The 26121-nt window shown below is 39.8% G+C and overlaps 1 long non-coding RNA gene across 1 annotated transcript; it reads left to right on the forward strand.

Moving 5' to 3' along the window:
- Positions 1–981: 981 nt before the first annotated feature.
- LOC140846617 (uncharacterized) lies at positions 982–6459 on the forward strand. The gene is made up of 3 exons (XR_012125919.1): positions 982–1088; positions 1800–1998; positions 3620–6459. It is a non-coding gene; the product is annotated as an uncharacterized lncRNA (long non-coding RNA).
- The last annotated feature ends 19662 nt before the right edge of the window (positions 6460–26121 follow it).

The raw sequence follows: 26121 nt of genomic DNA on the forward strand, positions 1-26121 counted from the left end.
TTTCATGGTGTTTTTGTGCAGTACCCCATTTGCACAACCACCATGTTACCTAGCAGTTTTTAGAGGAAACACCTAAGGCACACAGCTGCTCAGTCACCTAGTGAACCAAAATCCAGAGTGCTCCAACCCCCATACCCGTGCTCTCACTGTACTGCCTCCCTGTCAAAAGCTCTATAAATGCACTGGTTTCTCCAAAAACTGGCTCATTTCTTCATTCATTCAATTACTGAGGACACACTATGTTAAGTTCTTTAACGTGCTTTGGGGCAAGAAAAGAAAAATGACAGAATCTGCTCTAAGAAGATAATACTCCAGGGGAGAAAAGGATGGTTCCCTCAGGAGGCTAAGAGGCCATGTAAAGAGGGCAAGGTACCTGGGCCATTTTGGGGTGGTGGGGGAAGCACCTAGGGAGGACTGGTTTCAAATTCACAGGGCCCTGGGCTCAAGTATTCATTTGGAAGGAAGACTTCTTGGAAATTTTTTAGCTAATCCTTAGGAGGTAGGAGGATTTCCACAGACTAAAGGAGCTTTGAAATGTATAGGAAATAGCAGGAATACTCAAGAAGTGTAGAATGATAGAAAAAGGGACTTGTAAAGAGGTTGTTTATTCCATGAAACTATGAACTCTTGATGGCTTTGCAATGGGGTTTGAGTTGTATTAGGGACAGGGATCTGCTTAAGATGGCTCGGTGAGGGGTGATGTCACCCAAGTGTACTTCAGAAAGATAAATACTAAAGCAGAATTCAGAATGAACTGAGGAGGGGAGACGTTTTATAGAAGGGAGCCCAGAACAATGGGAGCAGTTTCCTCAAGAAGGAGCCCTGTTTTTAAAAAAAGTCTTCTGTTGGTTGTATTTGAGTATTGGGAAGAGTGTTGTTTGGAGGAACCAGGTAGGTTATTGTTCGGGCTTGCCCAGGCTGTGACAGGTATCCAGGTGTGGGTGGGTGAGGTCATAACCAAACACTTGTACTTCAGGATGGACTTGGAGCAGGGGTGGAGACCAGTTTCTGATCTTACCTGGGTTAAAAGGAATGTGAATTTTAATACAGGTTGCTAAAACAAGTCCAGCTCTCTTCTCCTTGGGCAGGTAAGTGGAAAGGAAGCCTAGTTCTTGCTGAAATACCAAACAATCAGTTTCTTTTTTCAGAAGGTTGCATTTCCTTATGTGGTCACTAATACCAACCGCTGGCTTCCTCCTAGTTGGTTCTATTCAAGTTCTCTGCTGGAATCATTTTGCCATTCTGTCTCCTACTTTGTAGATTATCATTAGCAGGCAAAACCCACAAGACTATAGCAAGAATTCTGAATACCCAAGCATCTTGTAGGGCATGACTCAGTTCCCCAAGAACTCAGTGTTTCTTCTATGCATTGTCTTTATATCCTTTGCTCATTGGTCTATTGGCTTACTTAATATAGAGTAACCCTATTAAAAATCTCTCTCTTGTCAGATACACTACAAAATCAAGTTTTTAATTTGTCATGTGTATTTTAATTCTATGATACTTTTTAGAGTACTGAAGTTTCAAATTGTTGTGAGTCAAATCTTTGAACCTTTTCCTTTGTGAATTGACAATTTTGGTGTGATGTTCTAGTTTCCAAAAGTCTTCCACATCTGATATCCAATAGTGTGGTTACTGATTAAAACTGATATTGAAAAATTTCCTCCCCAATATTTAAATTATATCGTTAATAAGACTATCCCTCCTTACAACTCTCCAAGTTTGTTTTCATTTAGATAATTTTACTAATTACTGTCCAGATTTTGTTCATTATGCCCTAACATATCACTATATTTTAGGTGTTCTTTCTGATAAACTGGAAAGGCAATGTCATTGTCTTTCTTTTATTGAATTTTTTTAAACATATGGATTAAGTGAAGAAAAGATCTAGAAAGAATGACTGTAGCAGAATGTCAAGAATATTTCATAACTTAACAAAGAAAAAACTGAAGTAACAAAACAGCAGCCGACTCACAGAACCCAAGAATGGACTAACAGGTACCAAAGGGAAAGGGACTGGGGAGGGTGGGTTGGAAGGGAGGGACAAGGGGGAAAAAGGGGCATTATGATTAGCACACATAATGTAGTGGGGGTGTGGGGGGCACGGGGAAGGCAGTATAGCACAGAGAAGACAAGTAGTGATTCAATAGCATCTTACTATGCTGACAGACAGTGACTGTAATGGGGTGTGTGGTGGGGGCTTGATAATGTGGGGAGTCTTGTAACCATAATGTTGCTCATTAATTGTACATTAATGATACCCTCCAAAAAATTAAATGCAATTAAACTTTCAAAAAAAAAGATAAACAACCATAAAAAAAAGAATATTTCAACCTAGCCAAAAGAAACAGATGATGCAAAAAAGAAAAGTTAGGATCCTAATCCTTTTACTATGTCTGTGGTAACAAGAAATTCTGTATGTCACAAATTCTAGATATCAGAAATGCATTTTTTAAACAAAATTAACTATCAGTGATCTGACTACATTTGGAATTTTTGTAATAACAAGTAATTACTGAAAATGCGAGGGGTGGAAACTTGACTCGGCTTTCTACCATACTGGACTGCTGAGATTACCCCTCTGCAGAGGCCATATCATACCAGAGTAAGTTCTTAATGTTGTCAGACATAGAAGCTAATTCATTAGTCATAGTGGGAATGACAAGTGAAACTGGATTAGGACAGGTTGTGGGATTAAACCCAAGGCAGATTTCTCACAGTCTTTTTACAAGTTCCTTCTGTTCCATGCCTTCCATGCCTGGCCTGATCTTTGACTCTCTAAACCAATTACAATTCTGTTTGTTGCGTTGGACCTGTTTAAAGTTTTTATATGTGAACACATGGAGTAATGCTGAGGCCCTCCTGTATTAGGGTGGTTGAAAGTTAATATGGTTTCATGATTTAGAGAATCAAAAGTCAGGACAGGCATAGCAAGCACATGGTAGGAGCAGAATGTGTTGCCTACATTCATAATTGAAAGAAATAATAGGTTTCTCTGAATGCTCTCCAAAAGGTGTGTGGACTCACAGTTAAGATACTTGCATTTAGAGCAGTCAGAAGAGAGGTTTCTCAGGCCCACCTTAAGGCATCTGCTCTGGTTGTTTCCACCTGGACTGCTTTTCCCCTGAAATCCAATTGACTGAGTCTGCACCTCCTTTGAGTTTATGCTTAAATGTCACCTTCTCAGTGGAGACTACTCTGACCCTGATTTAATCTCCACACACATATACATGCACACCACAATTCGCTCTCAGTCTCCTTGATCTACTCTCTCTTTTCCAAAGCATTTTCCATTATCTAGCATATTACATAATTACATTGCTTATTGTTTATTGTCTGCCTTTCCCCACTAGATTTAAGTTCTACAAGAACTGGTAGCTTTTTGTCCCCTGATATATCCCAAGTACCTAGGACAGTGCCTGAGGCATTAGTCAATGCTCGATAAAGTTTTGTTGATTAAGTGACTAGATCTGAAAACTGAAATAATCCTTTCTTTGCTGTTTAGAGACTGGCTGGCATCTTGATAGGAAGTGGACTCAGGCACAGAGCAAGAGTTTGAACTCTGTAAACTCTAAGGTCCCTCCTAACTCTTGCGTTTCTGTGTTTCATCCTTCTTTAGGTTTCCTTCACCATGAACTGCATTTCATTTTTGATGAACTGAGGCTGTTCCCTAAGCTCATTCTTTATTGTGATATTCAGAGCAAAATTACCATCATATTAATATGCTTTGTGTGAATGATTCACTCTTGGGTATATTTAGGATGTATACAGGCAAAGATAGGCCTGATTGTGCTTTAAACAAGCTGCAACCAATCGTATCTTACAAATGAAAACATGAATAACTATAGGCACAAAACATAGATGATCTATTGAATATTCTTCAGTTACGGTGGGAATGGGTTTGTTGATATCCTAGTTTGTTGAGTGTTTTCTCATAAAGTAGTATTGAGTTTTGTCAAATACCTTTTCTGTACTGAGTTTATCATGTGGTTTTTGTCCTTAAGTCCATTGATGATGTGTATTCTATGTGCTGATTTTCTTATGTTAAACCAACCTTGTATTCTTGGGATACATCCCATGTGACAATATATAATCCTTTTTATATATAGGTGGATTCAATTTTTTAGTACTTTTGTGGGGATTTTACATCTATATTCATAAAGATATTGGTGTGTAGTCTTCAATCACAACATTGATTTTTAAAGTACAATGAAAATTAGTAAGTCTGGATGGGAATCCAATCATCTGAGAACTTACATCCTTGAACAATTTTTTTTTAAACTTTTATTGTCCTTTCATTTTTCTGAATTAAAGAAATTTTTAGTCTAAGGGCAAGGATATATTCCATTCTTAGTGTAGAGTGATCACATATACATGCCAAAATATACCTAAGTGTATTTATTGCTAAATTTAATGTACTTATTATCTAATTTGGTTGATTGTTTAAATTATTTAATATTCACGAATTTTACCTTCCTGGGCATTTTACTTCTGACCCTATCTTTTTTTTTTTTTTTTTTTTTTTTTTTTGAGAGGGCATCTCTCATATTTATTGATCAAATGGTTGTTAACAACAATAAAATTCAGTATAGGGGGGTCAATGCTCAATGTACAATCATTAATCCATCTCAAGCCTAATTCTCGTCAGTCTCCAATCTTCTGAAGCATAACGAACAAGTTCTTACATGGTGAACGAATTCTTACAGAGTGAATAAATTCTTACATGGTGAACAGTACAAGGGCAGTCATCACAGAAACTTTCGGTTTTGATCATGCAATATGACCTATAAACCATCAGGTCAAATATGAATATTCATTTGATTTTTGTACTTGATTTATATGTTGATCCCACATTTCTCCTATTATTATTATTATTTTTATTTTTAATAAAATGCTGAAGTGGTAGGTAGATGCAAGGTAAAGGTAGAAAACATAGTTTAGTGCTGTAAGAAGGCAAATGTAGATGATCAGATGATCAGGTGTGTGCCTATGGACTAAGTATTAATCCAGGCTAGACAAGGGCAGCAAAACATCCACGGATGCAGAAGATTTCTCTCAAAACAGGGGGGGTGAGGTTCTGAGCCTCACCTCTGTTGATCCCCAAATTCTCACCTGATGGCCCCCCTGCGACTGTGCCTGTCTTAGGTTGTTCCTCCCTTGAGGAATCTTACCCGTCTCTGGCTAACCAGTCATCTTCCGGGGCCATACAGGGAAATGTAAAGTTGGTAAGTGAGAGAGAAGCCATATTGTTTGCAAAGGTTAGCTTTTTACTTCTTTGCAGATTTATGCCCTGTGGCTTCTATGCCCAGCACTTGTCTCAAGGTATCTTTACCACCTGGAGGAATTATGATACTCGGTAAATTCGATATGAGGCACGAATTCTATTTAAAGTTTGTAATTAGGAAGGAAGAAGAAAAGCTATAGATGTAGCATATGAAGGAAACTTGGGAGGATTGATTATTTCTTTGACATATCTTCTTGTATAGTACCTTAAGTATGTATAGGTTTTAAACTACTAACTAATTTGCACACACATATTGACATAATAGGAATACGGTGACATAAACAAAGCAAATCTATAATTACCAGCCATCTCCAGTGAAGCCAAGAAAACCATTTAGGCACCCTAGGCATTTGTGAAAATTTATCTATGATATGATGGATATTTTCCAACTGTACTTGAACCATTAGACAAATTAAAGCAGCCCATTTCTGGGATCTGTTCACATCCCATATGTTCTTTTAACCATAGATAGTCTATAGTCATGAGATTTTGGGGTGCTACAACTTGCACCCCTCCCAACTCCTGGTTGAGTTCCAACAGACAGATCCGGTCAAATTCGTTGTCTCACTGTATGCACATGCCAGCCTAGACATCTCCCTCCTCCTTCTCATGGCAAGTCCAGGAGATGGTGGGCTGGATGCAGCCACAACCGCAGCATCGTCCGGATCCCTGTGGAGGCTTTTTGATGATCATCCCCCGGCACGAGTCCTCCAGAGAGTGCTGATGCCGGAAGCTCCTCCTCATATCGTATCTTAGTTCATTTTCTGGGTATCCAAGCTAGGCCTTGATCTTCTGCGTAGAAACAAACAGACCCTTTGCCCACACTTTGACATGCCCTCTATACCACTGTGCAGAACTCATTGGAGGTCAGCACACAGTAACTGCTTTTTTTTTTTTTTTTTTTTAATTAAGAGAAAGGAATATTATCAGAAAAGAGTACCTCCATAGCTGATCATCTGACACCCTTTAAGTGATCAACATTAAGGATATTTAAAGCATGCGTTGATCTTTGATTTACCAATAGTTTTATCCTGTTAAGGAGTAATCCCCCTTTTCTTTCTTTCTTTCTTTTTTTTTTTTTTTTAAATTTTTAATCTACACTTACCTGAAGAATACTATGTTTACTATGCTCTCCCCTATATCAGGTCCCCCCTAACAACCACATTACGGTTACTGTCCATCAGCTTAGCAAAATGTTGTAGAGTCACTACTTGTCCTCTCTGTGTTGTGCAGCCCACCCTCCCCTTTCTCCCTCCCCCCCATGCATGCTAATCTTAATACCCCCCTTCTTCTTCCCCCCCCTTATCCCTCCCTGCCCACCCATCCTCCCCAGTTCCTTTCCCTTTGGTACCTGTTAGTCCATTTTTGGGTTCTGTAATTCTGCTGCTGTTTTGTTCCTTCAGTTTTTCCTTTGTTCCTATACTCCTCAGATGAGTGAAATCATTTGGTATTTCTCTTTCTCCGCTTGGCTTATTTCACTGAGCATAATACTCTCCAGCTCCATCCATGTTGCTGCAAATGGTTGGATTTTTCCACTTCTTATGGCTGAGTAGTATTCCATTGTGTATATGTACCACATCTTCTTTATCCATTCATCTACAGATGGACATTTAGGTTGCTTCCAATTCTTGGCTATTGTAAATAGTGCTGCGATAAACATAGGAGTGCATCTGTCTTTCTCAAACTTGATTGCTGCGTTCTTAGGGTAAATTCCTAGGAGTGGAATTCCTGGGTCAAATGGTAGGTCTGTTTTGAGCATTTTGATGCACCTCCATACTGCTTTCCACAATGGTTGAACTAATTTACATTCCCACCAGCAGTGTAGGAGGGTTCCCCTTTCTCCACAGCCTCGCCAACATTTGTTGTTGTTTGTCTTTTGGATGGCAGCTATCCTTACTGGTGTGAGGTGATACCTCATTGTAGTTTTAATTTGCATTTCTCTGATAATTAGCGATGTGGAGCATCTTTTCATGTGTCTCTTGGCCATCTGTATTTCTTTTTTGGAGAACTGTCTGTTCAGTTCCTCTGCCCATTTTTTAATTGGGTTATTTGTTTTTTGTTTGTTGAGGCGTGTGAGCTCTTTATATATTCTGGACGTCAAGCCTTTATCAGATCTGTCATTTTCAAATATATTCTCCCATACTGTAGGGTTCCTTTTTGTTCTATTGATGGTGTCTTTCGCTGTACAGAAGCTTTTCAGCTTAATGTAGTCCCACTTGCTCATTTTTGCTGTTGTTTTCCTTGCCCGGGGAGATATGTTCAAGAAGAGATCACTCATGTTTATGTCTAAGAGGTTTTTGCCTATGTTTTTTTCCAAGAGTTTAATGGTTTCGTGACTTACATTCAGGTCTTTGATCCATTTTGAGTTTACCTTTGTATATGGGGTTAGACAATGGTCCAGTTTCATTCTCCTACATGTAGCTGTCCAGTTTTGCCAGCACCATCTGTTGAAGAGACTGTCATTTTGCCATTGTATGTCCATGGCTCCTTTATCAAATATTAATTGACCATATATGTTTGGGTTAATTTCTGGGGTCTCTAATCTGTTCCACTGGTCTGTGGCTCTGTTCTTGTGCCAGTACCAAATTGTCTTGATTACTATGGCTTTGTAGTAGAGCTTGAAGTTGGGGAGTGAGATCCCCCCTACTTTATTCTTCTTTTTCAGGATTGCTTTGGCTATTCGGGGTCTTTGGTGTTTCCATATGAATTTTTGAATTATTTGTTCCAATTCATTGAAGAATGTTGCTGGTAATTTGAGAGGGATTGCATCAAATTTGTATATTGCTTTTGGCAGGATGGCCATTTTGACGATATTAATTCTTCCTAGCCATGAGCATGGGATGAGTTTCCATTTATTAGTGTCCCCTTTAATTTCTCTTAAGAGTGACTTGTAGTTTTCAGAGTATAAGTCTTTCACTTCCTTGGTTAGGTTTATTCCTAGGTATTTTATTCTTTTTGATGCAATGGTGAATGGAATTGTTTTCCTGATTTCTCTTTCTATTGATTCGTTGTTAGTGTATAGGAAAGCTACAGATTTCTGTGTGTTGATTTTGTATCCTGCAACTTTGCTGTATTCCGATATCAGTTCTAGTAGTTTTGGAGTGGAGTCTTTAGGGTTTTTTATGTACAGTATCATATCATCTGCAAATAGTGACAGTTTAACTTCTTCTTTACCAATCTGGATTCCTTGTATTTCTTTGTTTTGTCTGATTGCCGTGGCTAGGACCTCCAGTACTATGTTAAATAACAGTGGGGAGAGTGGGCATCCCTGTCTGGTTCCCGATCTCAGTGGAAATGCTTTCAGCTTCTCGCTGTTCAGTATAATGCTGGCTGTGGGTTTATCATATATGGCCTTTATTATGTTGAGGTACTTGCCCTCTATTCCCATTTTGCTGAGAGTTTTTATCATGAATGGATGTTGAATTTTGTCAAATGCTTTTTCAGCATCTATGGAGATGATCATGTGGTTTTTGTCTTTCTTTTTGTTGATGTGGTGGATGATGTTGATGGATTTTCGAATGTTGTACCATCCTTGCATCCCTGGGATGAACCCCACTTGGTCATGGTGTATGATCCTTTTGATATACTGTTGAATTCTGTTTGCTAATATTTTATTGAGTATTTTTGCATCTACGTTCATCAGGGATATTGGTCTGTAATTTTCTTTTTTGGTGGGGTCTTTGCCTGGTTTTGGTATTAGGGTGATGTTGGCTTCATAGAATGAGTTTGGGAGTATTCCCTCTTCTTCTATTTTGTGGAACACTTTAAGGAGAATGGGTATTATGTCTTCTCTGTGTGTCTGATAAAATTCCGAGGTAAATCCGTCCGGCCCCGGGGTTTTGTTCTTGGGTAGTTTTTTGATTACTGTTTCAATTTCTTTGCTTGTAATTGGTTTGTTTAACTTTTGTGTTTCTTCCTTGGTCAGTCTTGGGAGGTTGTATTTTTCTAGGAAGTTGTCCATTTCTTCTAGGTTTTCCAGCTTGTTGGCATATAGGTTTTCATAGTAGTCTTTAATAATTCTTTGTATTTCTGTGGAGTCTGTCGTGATTTTTCCATTCTCATTTCTGATTATGTTGATTTGTGTTGACTCTCTTTTTCTCTTAATAAGTTGGGCTAGAGGCTTATCTATTTTGTTTATTTTCTCAAAGAACCAGCTCTTGGTTTCGTTGATTTTTGCTATTGTTTTATTCTTCTCAATTTTGTTTATTTCTTCTCTGATCTTTATTATGTCCCTCCTTCTGCTGACTTTAGGCCTCATTTGTTCTTCTTTTTCCAGTTTTAATAATTGTGATGTTAGACTATTCATTTGGGATTGTTCTTCCTTCTTCAAGTGTGCCTGGATTGCTATATACTTTCCTCTTAAGACTGCTTTCGCTGCATCCCACAGAAGTTGGGGCTTAGTGTTGTTGTTGTCATTTGTTTCTATATATTCCTTGATCTCTATTTTGATTTGTTCATTGATCCATTGATTATTTAGTAGCATGTTGTTAAGCCTCCATGTGTTTGTGAGCCTTTTTGTTTTCTTTGTAGAATTTATTTCTACTTTCATACCTTTGTGGTCTGAAAAATTGGTTGGTAGAATTTCAATATTGTGGAATTTACTGAGGCTCTTTTTGTGAGCTAGTATGTGGTCTATTCTAGAGAATGTTCCATGTGCACTTGAGAAGAATGTATATCCTGTTGCTTTTGGATGTAAAGTTCTATAGATGTCTATTAGGTCCATCTGTTCTAGTGTGTTGTTCAGTGCCTGTGTGTCTTTACTTATTTTCTGCCCGGTGGATCTATCCTTTGGGGTGAGTGGTGTGTTGAAGTCTCCTACAATGAATGCATTGCAGTCTATTTCCCTCTTTAGTTCTGTTAGTATTTGCTTCACATATGCTGGTGCTCCTGTATTGGGTGCATATATATTTAGAATGGTTATATCCTCTTGTTGGACTAAGCCCTTTATCATTATGTAGTGGCCTTCTTTATCTCTTGTTACTTTCTTTGTTTTGAAGTCTATTTTGTCTGATATTAGTACTGCAACCCCTGCTTTCTTCTCACTGTTGTTTGCCTGAAATATGTTTTTCCATCCCTTGACTTTTAGTCTATGCTTATCTTTGGGTTTAAGGTGAGTTTCTTGTAAGCAGCATATAGATGGGTCTTGCTTTTTTATCCATTCTATTACTCTATGTCTTTTGATTGGTGCATTAAGTCCATTTACATTTAGGGTGACTATTGAAAGATATGTACTTATTGCCATTGCAGGCTTTAGATTCGTGGTTACCAAAGGTTCAAGGTTAGCTTCTTTAGTATCTTACTGCCTAACTTAGCTCGCTTATTGAGCTGTTATATACACTGTCTGGAGAGTCTTTTCTTCTCTCCCTTCTTATTCCTCCTCCTCCCTTCTTCATATGTTGTGTGTTTTGTTCTGTGCTCTTTTTAGGGGTGCTCCCATCTAGAGCAGTCCCTGTAGGATGCCCTGTAGAGGTGGTTTGTGGGAAGCAAATTCCCTCAGCTTTTGCTTGTCTGGGAATTGTTTGATCCCACCATCATATTTAAATGATAGTCGTGCTGGATACAGTATCCTTGGTTCAAGGCCCTTCTGTTTCATTGCATTAAGTATATCATGCCATTCTCTTCTGGCCTGTAGGGTTTCTGTTGAGAAGTCTGATGTTAGCCTGATTGGTTTTCCTTTATAGGTGACCTTTTTCTCTCTAGCTGCCTTTAAAACTCTTTCCTTGTCCTTGATCCTTGCCATTTTAATTATTATGTGTCTTGGTGTTGTCCTCCTTGGATCCTTTCTGTTGGGGGTTCTGTATAATTCCATGGTCTGTTCGATTATTTCCTCCCCCAGTTTGGGGAAGTTTTCAGCAATTATTTCTTCAAAGACCCTTTCTATCCCTTTTCCTCTTTCTTCCTCTTCTGGTATCCCTATAATACGAATGTTTTTCCTTTTGTATTGGTCACATATTTCTCTTAGTGTTGTTTCATTCCTGGAGATCCTTTTATCTCTCTCTATGTCAGCTTCTATACGTTCCTGTTCTCTGGCTTCTATTCCTTCAATGGCCTCTTGCATCTTATCCATTCTGCTTATAAATCCTTCCAGGGATTGTTTCACTTCTGTGATCTCTTTCCTGACATCTGTGATCTCCTTCCGGACTTCATCCCACTGCTCTTGCATTTTTCTCTGCATCTCATCCCACTGCTCTTGCATTTTTCTCTGCATCTCATCCCATTGCTCTTGCATTTTTTTCTGCATCTCTGTCAGCATGTTCATGATTTTTATTTTGAATTCTTTTTCAGGAGGACTAGTTAGGTCTGTCTCCTTCTCAGGTGTTGTCTCTGTGATCTTTGTCTGCCTGTAGTTTTGCCTTTTCATGGTGATAGAGATAGTCTGCAGAGCTGGTACAAGTGACCGCTGGAAGAGCTTCCCTTCTTGTTGGTTTGTAGCCTTTTCCTGGGAGAATAGCGACCTCTAGTGGCTTGTGCTGGGCAGCTGTGCGCAGACAGGGCTTCTGCTTCCTGCCCAGTTGCTTTGGGGTTTATCTCCACTGTTGCTGTGGGCTTGGCCTGGCTGGGGCTGTTCCTCCAAAATGGTGGAGCCCCGTTAGAGGGGGAGCAGCCAGGAGACTATTTATCTCCGTAAGGGGCCTCTGTGCTCCCTGCTGCCCAGGGGGTTAGAGTGCCCAGAGATCCCCAGATTCCCTGCTTCTGGTCTAAGTGACCTGTCCTGCCCCTTTAAGATTTCCAAAAAGCACTCTCCAAACCAAAACAACAACAGCAACAATGAGAGAGGGAACAGAAAGGAAAAAAAAAAGAAAAAACACGCGATTTTTTTTTTTTTTTTTCCTCAGGTGCCGGTCCCAGGCACCCGCGCACTGGTCCTGCTGCCCTGTCTCCCTAGCACCAGGGTCCCTGTCCTTTCAAGGCTTCCAAAAAGCACCCACCCACCGGTCCCGCAGGGAAGGAACGCTCAATATTCTTTGTCCTCAGGCACTGGTCCCACGCACCCGCTCACCAGTCCTGCCGCCCTGCCTCCCTAGCACCGGGGTCCCTGTCCCTTCAAGGCTTCCAAAAAGCACTTGGCAAAAAGAGAGAAAAAAAAGGGGAAAAATGCGCGATTTCTTCCGTCCTCAGGTGCTGGTCTCAGGCACCCACCCACCGGTCCCACAGGGAAAAATGCGGGATATTCTTTGTCCTCAGGTGCCGGTCCCAGGCACCCGCTCACCAGTCCCGCCGCCCTGCCTCCCTAGCACCGGGGTCCCTGTCCCTTTTAGGCTTCCAAAAAGCACTCGCAGAAAAGAGAAAAAAAAAGGGGAAAAACGCGCGATTTCCTCTGTCCTCAAGTGCCGGTCTCAGGCACCCGCCCACCGGTCCCGCAGGGAAAAACGGGGGATATTCTTTGTCCTCAGGCGCCGGTCCCAGCCACCCGCTCACCAGTCCCGCCACCGTGCCTCCCTAGCACTGGGGTCCCCGTCCCTTCAAGGCTTCCAAAAAGCGCTTGCCATAAAGAGAAAAAAAAAAAGGGGAAAAACGCGCGACCTCCTCCGTCCTCAGGCACCGGTCTCAGGCACCCGCCCCCAGGTCTCGCAGGGAGAAACGCGGGATATTCTTTGTCCTCCGGCGCTGTTCCCAGGCACCTCCTCACCGGTCCCGCCACCCTGCCTCCCCAGCAACGGGGGCCCGTCCCTCTAAGGCTTCCAAAAAGCGCTCGCCAAAAAAAAAAAACTGCTCCGGTTTCTCTCCACCCGCCGGGAGCCGGGGGGAGGGGCGCTCGGGTCCCGCCGGGCTGGGGCTTGTATCTTACCCCCTTCACAAGGCGCTGGGTTCTTGCAGGTGTGGATGTGGTCTGGATGTTGTCCTGTGTCCTGTGGTCTCTATTTTAGGAAGATTTTTCTTTGTTATATTTTCATAGCTCTATGTGTTTTTGGGAGGAGATTTCCACTGCTCTACTCACGCCGCCATCTTGGCTCCCCTCCTCTGACCCTATCTTTTGTTGATATGTATAATTGAAACTTGGCTAATAATTTACTAATGCTTAATAATATGTTAAAGATTATGTGTGTATCAGTTATGTATTGCTGTGTAATAGATGATCCCCAAAATTAGTGACTTATAATATCGACATTTATTATTTCTCATGATCAGTTAGAGGTTGGCTGGGCAGTTCTGATCAGCCCACTTAGACTCACTCATGTGGCTGCATTTATTCGATGGCTTGACTGGGGACAGAAGGGCAAAGATACTTCATTCCCATGTCTGGGGCATTGATACTAGTTGTCAGCTGGGCCCTTCTCTCCATATATCCTTACATCATCGGTAGTCTAGACTGTGCTTATCTACTATCAGCATAAGCATTCTAGGAAGGCAAAGGCAGATGCTGAAGGCCTCTTGAAGCCTTGACTGAAATTCACACAATATAACTCCCACCATATTCTATTGCAAGTTGGCAAGACCAGCTCATAATCAAGGGGTGGGGAAAGAAGAGATTCCACCTCTTGAGGAGATGACATACAAATATTGTGACTACTTTTTAAAAAATCTACTACCATGTATACTGCAAGGAAAGTATTGTTAGGTCTCTAGTTTTTTGAGAATTCTCATACGTCATTTAGTGCATTCTGTACTGCTTCTCAAATATGAACGATACCATGCTTTTTTAAAAATTGTTTTGGAACTCACTTATTTTGGAAATATCTGGGATTAAAAACAGGTAACTGCCAGAATAGGAAAAAAATTAAGTGGAATAAGATAGTGTTTAAAATCAGAAACTACTGGGATAACAATGTCAAATAGTAATATTAACAAACCAACCTGATTTTAGTACACTAAATTTTTGAACACTCTATTTTTATCTATTTGGCATATAAGAATAGATGTTCTTCCAAGGAATTATTTATTTTAAGATTCGTACCAAAGCACCACATTCAAACTTAAAGTCATTTGTTTTTGTGTCACATTTTGTTTTGTGTCACATTTGTTTTGTGTCATTGTTTTGTGTCACAATAGACATCAGTTTGACACAATTCAAAGTTGACACAAATTGAATCCTGTGCATATGAATAAGTAAATGGCATAAATATTATTTGCACAGCGCCTACACTAAGCAACACATTTTCCTGAGACCCCTTCATTCAGAGGAGAATAAGACCTCTAGTCCTGGGAGGAAAGAGAAAGACCATGATTAACTACCTGATGAAGCAGGACATGATAAACCTCATGTGCTTGCTACAAAGTACTATTGAATGTTTGGAGTAGGCTGAGAATACTACCCCCAAGTCCAGAGGCCTTTGACTTCCGTTAGAGACAAGAAGCCCAAGATTAACTTCGGAAAAAAGATTAAATTTCTTGAAGCCATAATAGGAATAGGTGGGCATTTAATCCAATATGACTGATTCCTTACAAGAGGGAAATTTGGACACACAGACACACAAGGAGAATGCCATGTAAAGATGGAGGTAGAGAGTGGAGTGATGTGTCCACAAGCCGAAGAAGCCAGCACATACCATAGGAGAGAGGCATGGCTTCTCCCTTGAGTGCCCAGAAGGAATAAACCTTGCTGACCTGCCTTCAGCACTGTGAGAGAATGCCTGTCGTTTAAGCCACCCAGTTTGCAAGTGCTCTGTTAACAGTAGTCCCAGCTACCTGAACATGCTCATGGACCTCCATCTTCAGGGACCCATAGGATCCTCTAGTCAGTTGCAAGTGATTTTCCACAAGTGTTGGGGTCAACATCATGATTCCAGCTCCAGCCATTGTTTCTGCATTCCAGTCAGTGGACAGAGAAAAGAAAGGGAAGGGTTTGCCCTCTCCCTTCAAGAACACTTCCCAGGTCTTGCACATGCAATTTCAGCTTGTCCAGAACTTCATCTCATGCCCACACCTAGTAGTAACTCAGGCAGTCTGGAAATACAGTCTTCACTATGGTTGTCCATGTGCTAGGAAAAATCAGATGCAAAAAAAAAAAAAGGCTTTTTGGGGGGACTTCTCACTGTCTCTGCCACAGTCTTCAAAAACCAAAATAGTGTGGTGAACATAGGGAATGTAATGCTCACTTTTCCCTGATCATGGTATGTTCAGAAGGGGCAGACCTGGGCAAATTTGGGCCAATCAGAGGCAAGGAGAGGCAGACTGGAGGATGTGTGTGTACATACTTGAGCTTAGAAAGCCATGTGAAAACTACTTGAGCAACCATCTTACAACCAGCTTTAGGATGAAGCTGATTGCAAGTGGCAGAGAAAGAGAAGATTTTGGGCGCTTGAGAAATTTGCTGAGTCACCGAGTCAACCAACTCTGAAGCTCAACTCTGAACCCAACTTCCTGTTTTACGAGCTAATAAATTTCCTTATTGTTTAGACTGGGTGGACTAGGTGCTGAAATCATGCTGCCTGATATAAATGCTAATAAAATGTAAGAGACTTTCAGAACAACAGAATGTAATCTCAACATCTGACTGGCCTCAGCAAATTTAAGCACCCTTATCTTCTTTTAGCTTTAGGAATTTCATGAGACTCAAATAGCTTTATCTGGCAGGAACATATGCATCGTTATTTCTAGGTAACTTCTGACGGCCTGTCTTTGATGGAATAACATTGGTTATGCATTTAGGATTCAAGTGTCGGGGGGACAGACATCTCATACATTGTCCATGGGGATGTATGTTATCCCAGGAGAATAAAAGATGTCATGTGAAAAACAAAACTTTATAATGTTTATAATAAAATATAGGGGATATTTTGTGATCTAGTTTTTAAAACATCTGTTCATTGAAAAGCACCATTTTAAAAAGTGAAAAAAATAGGCCACAGACTGAGGGGAAATAAAATGTATATATGTATATACATATATATATTGCACAAATATATATATGATCAGAATATATTAAGAACATCTGCAATCAGTTTTAAAAATGATAAACAGTCCAGTAGAATAATGGGCAAAGGTAGATATTGGTAATCCACATAAGAAGATATACTGAGTGGCCATATCAAAAGATTCTCAAGCTCATTAGTAATCAGGAAAATACAAGTTAAAACCATGAGAGATTGTTTCAAAATTTTCGAATGGACAGTGTGGATAAAATGAGAGTTCCTGTGGCCAGGATTCTCACCTGGCCGTGGTTGACTAGCTCAATGCACACCTGTGGGCAATTTGACTCTATAAAAAAAGCTCCACGGGCGGGACACAGTGGCAGGGCTGTAAGGCTGCAGGAGAGCAGAGCAGAGGCTGGAGTGGTGGCAGCGCCAAGAACAGAGGCCCAGAGGACGGCCATGCAGGATGACTGTGCAGAGAGGCCCAGAGGACAGCTGTGTGGGATGGCTGTGCAGACAGAGGGGCCCAGAGGCAGAGACTGGCTTGCTGCATACAGACTCACTCTGCGTGAATGGGATTCTAGTGACTGACCTGCCACCTGAAAATAAAGTTGGGTATAACCGTTTCACCCCAAGAACATTTTACTGTCATTTTCCTTGGTCACATTAAATCCATAGCAAACTTGCCCAGGGCTGAAACCCATTGGCAAGACAGATATTTAAACATCTGATACTCCCAAGAGTTGACAAGTATGCACAGCCATGCATATGTTGGGTTCAGGATACTTCTGCAAGGTAGAATGCCTAAGCCCTATAAACATTTAAAAGTGTATTGGGTCGGCATGTGTGGGAGTTTTATAATAATTCCACGTATTAGATGCTCCTCTCTTTGAACAACAGAGCCTAAGCCCTCTGTCCCTGAGTGTGGACTGGACTGCTAATGAGTAGGTGTTGTGAAGGTGGTGTTTGTGATTTCCAGACCAGATCCTAAAAAACACTGAAGCTTCCCCCTTGCTTTCTCTCCCAGATCACTCGTCCTGGGGGAAGTCAGCTGCCTCCTTGTGAGGACACAAAAGCAGCTGGTGGAGAAGCCCACATGGCAAGTATCTGAGGCCTCCTGCTAGCAGCCACGGGAGTGAGCCCTTCTGGAAAGGATCCTTTAACCCCCTGTAATGCCTTCTCTTTTTCATGATCATCCCCTAATACAGACTGAGTCTTTGGGTGACCCAAAATCCTTATGTTGAAGCCCCAAGGAGATATTGTTAGGAGTGGAGCCTTTGGGACATAATAGGGTCATGAGGATGGCATCCTTATGTTGTAATTACAGTTCTTACAAAAGAGGCCCCCTCACCCCTTCTGCCATGTGAGCCAGGGCCCTCACCAGGCACTGAACCTGCCGGCATCCTGATCCTGGACTTCCAGCCTCCAAAACTGTGAGAAACAATTTTCCATTTTTTATAAGTGTGGGGAAGTTGAGGTTCCCGTGGCCAGGATCCTCACTGAACTTAAACCGCCTGACGATGTAACTGGCCTGTTGCTAGGCTACCGCTTCCACAACTTCAGGCCATAAGCTATTACTGTGCTATATACAGAGCTCGGCCCAGTGCTCTGGGCAGAGGCAGAGACGTTAGTCCTCGACCTACTGTGGAGAACAAGCTGGGTAATAAACCCTTTCACCCCAAAGAACATTTTGCTGTCAATTTCTTTGCTCACACTGAATCCATAGTGAACTTGCTCAGGGCTGAAACCCATTGGCAAGACAATAAGCCACCCAGTATTTTGTTACAGCATCCCAGATAGACTAAGACACCTCCTTAAGGAGAAACATTAAATTATATGAAACTTTCAATGTAATCATTATTATTTAATCTCTCCCTAGTGGGAAACATTAAATACTAAGAAATAAGATTTTGTCAGGTAAGGTTGAACTTTAGAACCACAAACCATGGTAATATCTAATATTTTTTGCCCCTCTCCCCTAACTCCAAGAACAAATTTTCATCCCCTTGGGGTCAATAAAACCCCATTGAGAATGCATATCAAGCCCCAAACAAGCCTTAAATGGCTGTGGCCCCAGCTGACATCTTGACTGCAACCTCATGAGAGCCCTTGAGCTAGAAGACTCAGCTATGCAGCAGCTCCTGACTCCTGACCTTCAGAAACTGTGTAAGATCATGTTTATGGGTTTAAGCCACTACATTTCAGACTAATTTGTTACACAGCAATAGGTAATCCATACAAGTGGAGGTGGTTAAGTGATAATGTATATGATTTCAACTTGCCAAAGAGTCAAACAGATTGTCAAGGACCTTCTGTTTTGCACAGTGCTACAAAGAGAAGAAATAAATTGCTTTGGGATTTGCAGAGACACTATGCCACAATAAATGTAAACAAATTATTAGGTCGAACCATATGAAGTTGCTGTTTTTGTACACAAAAATAATTGGCTACCAGTAATTTCATATAGTTCAACCTAACAGTTGCCAACTGTCTGAATGCAAAAAAGCACACTCATCAATTTCGTAGGAAGGCCTATGAAAGCTTTGAGTTTGGTTCTTCCTTGATTCCAGTAACCTTGAGCTTTTAATTTAACTGATTTTAGCTCTTTAACCTGTGAAATGAGGATAATAGCACTTACCTCTTGTCTTGCCAATGGGTTTCAGCCCTGGGCAAGTTGGCTATGAATTCAATGTGAACAAAGAAAATGACAGCAAAACGTTCTTGGGATGAAAGGGTTATACCCCACTTTATTTTCAGGTGGCAGGTCAGTCACTAAAATCCCATTCACTCAGAAGGAGTCTGCAGGCAGCAAGCCGGTCTCTCCTCTGGGACCCTCTGTCCTCACAGCTGTCCTCTGGGCCTCTCTGCACAGTCATCCCACACAGCTGTCCTCTGGGCCTCTGTCCTTGGCGCTGCCACCACTCCAGCCTCTGCTTTGCTCTCCTGCAGCCTTGCAGCCCTGCCACCGTGTTGTGCCCAGAACACTGGGCAGAGCTCTTTATATAGAGTCAACAGCCATGTATTGCCCACAGGTGTGCAGTGAGCTAGTCAACCAGGGACAGGTGAGAATCCTGGCCACAGGAACTCTCATTTTATCCACACCTCCTGTTCTCATAAGGATACAATATTAAAACAAGAAATTAGCCATTGCTGTTTAGATGCAGATCTGAAGCCATGCTTTACTGCTTATACTCTGGACATATTTTTAGCTTGAAGACATGGAAAATATAAGTGCTTGGCTTTCCTGGTAAGTAGTTTTCTAAAGCAGATTTTTACAGTATAAGCAGCTGGAAAGCTAAATTTTCTTCAGGGAAGACAGTATTTTTTCTTCCCCTTGAGAAATACTATTTTACTATCTTTGTTTCTCTGTTTTCTGAAGGAGATATCAAGTGTAAATAAATTCACTTATATAAAACTTGTCTTATGACTTTGTACATTTAGCTTTATCATCTCTATGTGTATGTTTATGCATGTGTATATATATGCATGTTTATACTTTTTTGGTTGTCGATCATTTGCATTTTTACAGCCAGACCAGAAGTACTATATAAAAATTATGTAATGGAAAAAATACAAACTGATTTTATTTTGCACTTAAGCTCCTTGAAATAAACGCAGAAAGGAAAATTAACTTAAGCAGCCTGAAGCCTTGCTCTGTAATGATAAAAGGAACATTTTAAACTAAAATTAACTTCCTCACCAAAGGTGCCAATTTTTGCTTCTATGGTTTTCACACAGAAAATGAAAAAGCACCGTGGTGCAACATACAGAAAACTGATTTCAAGATGCCAGGAAGATTCATTAATTAGTCTTAGGTCCAGTGGGACAAACAGTAAAATGGAAGATTTGAGATGATGAGCTCTGAACCTAGCTTATGATTTTTGATAGAATAATGATAATTGAAGAAGTGAAAAAGATCTCATTAAACTCACTGAATTCTGGAATCTTTTTGAGGATAACATGAGGATACTGATATGCAATCGTCCTTGGTGTATGTACGGGGAAGATTGACAAAATAACCATTTTGACTGGTGAGAAATTTATTCAAATATAGCAGTTGCCCTTAGGACTGCTTTGAACTGAAGCCCTTTAAGTAGTAGAAGGGGAAGTGGACATTTATAACTTTTTGCTGCCATTCTAACTTGGGGACTCTTGGGATAGGCTCAGAGCCCCTTTTCCCGATACAGAACCAAATCAGTGCTGTTCCCATTCCTTGATTCCTGGCATCTACTATTGCCAAAGTCATCAATGATAGCCAAGTCACAGTTTCACTAAATGACGTAACTGTCATTGATGATGTTGGCAATAATAATTTCAGCTAAGTGATGTGGGAAAGCCAGATTGCAATGGGGAACGAAACATTAGGTGCACAGAATTTATTCCAGAAGCTGGGCTGGGAAAGTGAAGATGTGTTGAGGGTGGGTCTTGTTTTGTTTCATTTTGTTAAGATAAAGAAGCTTAAATACATTTACATGCTAATGAGGAGTCAGCAGAGAGAGAGAGGTTCAAGATACTGGGGAAAAAGTGACTACTGTACATGCTTGGCATTAATGTTCAACCTGAGACCTACCTAGGTGGTCAAAAAGTTTTTTTAAATATGATAAAAAATTCCTTATCAGGCAAAATCCAGAACAATGAGGTGATTTATATGTGAAAATACTACATGTGTGTTGTATTTACACATGGATTATATACATTACAGAGTATGCAAACACCATCTGAGGACTTTTACTGAGGGAGAACTCCTAGAAGTAGGTTTTGGTCTTCTCTGGGCCCCTATCTATCTTGGAGCAGGACTCAGAACTATGTGGCATCACCCCAGAGCAAATTTAAATTCACAAAACATTAACAAGTGATGTACACTTTCTGAAAAATTTGGAGTAAAACACAATTATACAGAACATCTAATAAAAAAAAATTCTCAGTAGCCATTACTATTCCCTTCATAAAGTTGCTTTTTGACTGGTCTGTTAGCCCTCAAATATTTATTTTATTGTTCTGATTAGAACTATTTTTGGTTCTTATCAAATATTTGCCCCAGAGAGGAATCATGTTCTTTCAATCTTTCTGTTCTGTCACCCTGGCCTGTTAACTTTTGTCTTCATACTCATGCTCTGAATCAGCATCTAATACATGGTGCTATTTTTCCCATAGCCAGTACTCACAGGTCCAGGAATCAAAAAATGGAGATGGAAGTGGTACCAGTTACTATGACCCCTAGTGATCCACCAGGAAAATTCTAGAATCTTGTCCTGATAACCTAATTCTCTACTAGTCTGGAGGTCTTGGTTCCCAGGGGGAAAATGTTTCCAACAGGAGACACAGCAATGAATCCACTGAACTGGAAGTAGCAATATTGCTGCTTCAGCTCCAGATAGCACATCTGTGTCCATCTACATTTATCAGAGAAGGAAGTTTTCCCAGAAGCACCTCCAGCTGACTCTCCTAGGGAAAGTCTGAGTAAGTGAGCATAATTGTTGGGCATATTGCCATGTTAAATAAAAACAGGGTTTTTTAGGTAAAAAAAAGAGGGGAAGGCTCTTGGGTAGGCAATCAGCAGTCAGCCACTGCTGAGTTCTTTGAGGGCGACTGTTTCGGTTCTATGTCCGAGTATTTGCTTGGAGTCTGCTGCTAACATATGCTCTTTCTTGGCTTAGTCAAGACTAAATGCCTCCTCCTGCTGACTCAGCCTTTCCTCCCTTCATGGGCACAGCAGGCGCCTCTGGGTCTCTGCCATGCTGCTGCCATAGTGGGTCGCAGAGCATGTACACAGAGCTCTCAACCAGCTGTTCATGCCACCCAGTGTCAAAGGGAGGCACAGAAGGGCAAAGTAGATCTTCCTTATGCCTGACCTTGCTGCCCACCTTCTTAACAATGTTCGTATAAACCTATTTATTACCCTACCTAAGGGTTTTCTTCCAGATTCTCAAATGTGGAGTGGGCACGAAGGGTCCTGTTCTGGGAGCCAGCCTCCTTCTGTGCCCCAGATCTCAACCTGTGGATCTGCCTTCCTCACCTGTTTCTCTTCTTTTTTCCCCAACTCCCAGGCCTGGAAGTACAGCATTCTCTATGATACCTTCTGTACCACATTTTCTTTCTTCCCATCTCCAGTCTCCTGGCTAAGTCTTAATGTTAGACAGGAGTTTCTTCTTTACATCATAGCTGAAACTCTGTGGTCTTCCAGGCCCACAATTTGTTATTTTGTATGAAAAATGGAGCTACAGGAGTTTTTAATAATTCTTTCTCCCCTGACAATGCTGGAATATCAACCCATTTTTTTTCTCTGAAAAATTTTATTTTGGGTTGCACAATATTGTGAGTGCAGCTATGCCACTGAGTTGTACACTTAAAAATGGTAAAAATATGTAATATATTTTTTACCACAGTTTAAAAAATTAATAATGTAGTATACTAAAAAACATTGAATTATATACTTTAACTGGGTGAATTGCAGGGAATGTGCATTACATCTAAATAAAGCTGTTAAAAAGATCCTATTTTTGAATGTCAAAACCTAAATATTAATTCCTTCTTTTTCTTTGCTTTTTTTGGGTAATAAGCCTATTTCCCTTCCCTTCTACCCCCCACTAATGGTGAATGGGTACTTTGGGCTGTCTAGAGCCAAGACCAAGTGTGAGGAAAGACAAGAAAAATGCATTGATATTTTGCTTAAAATAAATACTTCCACTAAACATTTATGTCTATCTCTCTCTCTTGCTTATTAAAAAAGGGAATATTTTGCACACTGTTTTGCACTTTGCTTTGTTTAAATTATTTTCCCCAGGAAATCCTGATATGAGTCTCTTTGACAACCATTAGTCCCAAGTGTATCCAACTATTTCACATGGAATAAATTTACAACCAGAGAGACACATACATATACATTCACACAGACTATGAGGCATGAAATCAATTAACTTAGTATAAAGAATTAAGTAAACTAGTTAATGTGGGATTTTAAATTTTTAATTGAAACCAGTTAAAAATTATCTGGTATCTTGTCTAGCTTGGATTAATACTTAGTCTATAGGCACAGACCTGATCATCTACATTTGCCCTCTTACAGCACTAAATTATGTTTTCTACCTTTATCTTGCATCTACCTACCGCTTCAGCATTTTATTAAAAAAAATAATAATAATAATAATAAGGGAGAAATGTGGGATTCACATATAAATCAAGTATAAAAATCAAATGAATAATCATATCTGACTTGATTGTTTATACTTCATGATGTGTGATCAAAACCGAAAGTTTCTGTGATATGACTGCCCTTGCACTGTTCACCATGTAAGAACTTATTCACTATGTAAGAACTTGTTCACCATGTAAGAACTTGTTTGTTATGCATCAGAAGATTGGAGACTGTTGAGATATAGGCTTGGGGTTGATTAATGACTGTGCATTGAGTCCCCTAAACAGAATTATATTGTTGTTAACAACCATTTGATCAATAAATATGAGAGATGCCCTCTCAAAAAAAAAAATTATCTGGTATCTCCAGGTTGCAAGATTGTGGGTAGTACTAAAATTTGCCTATTTTGTTTGAGCCTATCCTCTTAGAAGGAATCTCAAGGAGATTTAGTCATGTTATATGAATGCAAGCCCTGGTAGAGGCTGACAACTCCCACCTTTCCTTAGATTTATATCTACATTTAATTTTGATCTCTTTTGTACAGTTAAACTTTAGATCTAATATAGTTGTGATCCATCCAGATGTGATAACTGAACACTAAGGAAGAGCTCAATCTGTAAAATAATAGAATATTAGAGTTGGGTAGGACTTTAGTCCAAACTGCCTCTGAATTTACAAATCTCTTTTCCAGAAATCTCCCACCTATCTGGTTACCATCTATTCTCTACTTGGCTTGTTTTTGGAGTACATATTACTTTCATGTATGTATGTACTTATTTTTTATTGAGATCATATTCACATAATACAAAACTAGCCATTTCAAGGTATACAATTTGAAGTGTGCAATTAGTACATGCACAATGTTGTTCTCTGTCTAGGTCCAAAAATTTTTCTCACTCCTAAAGGGTAGCCTGCACCCACTGAGAAATTGTTCCCAACTCCCTTCTGCTCCTAGCCTCTGGCAACCACCATCTAGTTTCTGTCTCCATGTATTGACCTGTTCTAGATATTTCATATAAATGGAATCATGCAATATATATCCTCTTGTTTCTGACTTCTTTCACTCAGCATCATGTTTTTGAGGTTTATCCAAGTTGAAGCCTATGTCGGTGCTTCATTTTTTTGGCTGAGTTATATTCCATTGTATGTATGTACCATAATATGTTTACCCATTTTATCTGTTAATGGACAGTTCACTTGTTTCCACCTCTTAGCTTTGTGAATAGTGCTGCTATGAACATGTGTATACACATATTTGTTTGTATCTGCTTGATTTTTGCTGAAGATAGAATCAGCTTTTCACACACTCAACAAATATTTGTTGAATCAGATTAGAAATGCTGCATCAACCACTGACTTCATAAACATTTGGTTTAACTGGATAAAAGCCACAGAATCTTGAAAATGTTTGTGGTAGGAATTTTCTAAGTTATCTCATTCAACCCCCTCATCATGCAACTCCCTGTACTCAAAGCAGTAGTCTATTTAGAAGGCTCTAAAATACAGTTTACATCAAAACGTGTGCTGCCCTACCGGCTTAGTTCTGTTAGCTGAATGTGTACAATACAGCTTTTGTTGTCACAAGATGGCTCTCCTTGAGATGGGAGCTTATGAATTTAAATTTAGTAGCCTGTCGTTCTTTCATCATGTAGCTTTTAAAAAAATTCCATGAAATCACTACCATCAGCATTGTTTGTATAAAGTCTTAATTGGTTTCAGTGATAAAATTAAATTTTGGACCCAAATAGTCTATGAATGCTTCATCATGTGTAGTAGGATTTATTTATTGTTTCCTTTCTTCGCAGTTTAAAACTCCACCTTGTTCTGGGTTAGTACTGTTTTTTGGTGGTTTTGTTTTTGAGATATAATGGATCTATATTAGTTCCAGGTATACAACATAATGATTCAATATATGTATGAGTTAGTCCCTTTTTGATTAAATGACCCAGTACTAGGTCCTTACCTTTGCAAAGAAACGTTAGTATTTCCTAAAACATCAAAGTTAACCTAAATGTTTTTCTTGTATCTGACTTTATAAATCTCTCCCTTAATTTTTAGCAGAGCTGAATGAAATTGACAAGGAGTATAGTCGGGTGTATCCTATCCATGTGGGCATAAAACCAATGGAATTCACAAAACAATGATTATCCCACCTTGATTTGGTAAACCAGATAGCAGTAAAAGTCAGGCTAGAAGACAGAGATTTGATTTGCACTGCTGTACACCCCAGTACCTGGAACAGTGCCTGGGACACAGTAGGGGTTCAGTAAATATTTGTTGGATGAGTGAATGAAATTAACTTGACTCTGGTTTCTGAAACAATGCTAATAAAAGCAGATGTAATTTTAAAAATAGCCCAGTGAAAATGAATTCCTGTGTTTTCTTTACAAAGATTATTTTAATCATGGATTATCTCTTAGGGGTTACATTTTTTACTATGACCTATCTATCATGGTTCAGGAACTTGAAAGGAAAAAAAAGAAAAAGAAAATTACTTTTAAATTAAGGAGTATTCTTGTTTTGACAGCATTTGTTTCATCTTCTATTTTTTAAATAGAAAGATACACATATTTGTTTGTATCTGCTTGATTTTTGCTGAAGATAGAATCAGCTTTTCACACACTCAACAAATATTTGTTGAATCAGATTAGAAATGCTGCATCAACCACTGACTTCATAAACATTTGGTTTAACTGGATAACTCGCATCTTTACAGCAGTTTACAAACAACTCTCCAACCACTATTTTATACTGAGTGTTGTTTTTGAATGGTGGTAAGAACTACTAGTGTCTTAGTGGGAGATTAAAATATTTATAAACAGTAATGAATTAACTTAAAGCCATTATCTGTACTAATTTTTTCTGGATGTGTGGGATTATAATAATTTTGTTTTCTTAATTTTGCTTGC

The sequence above is a fragment of the Manis javanica genome, chromosome 15 (genome assembly GCF_040802235.1).
Source record: "Manis javanica isolate MJ-LG chromosome 15, MJ_LKY, whole genome shotgun sequence".
Classification (NCBI taxonomy): domain Eukaryota; kingdom Metazoa; phylum Chordata; class Mammalia; order Pholidota; family Manidae; genus Manis; species Manis javanica.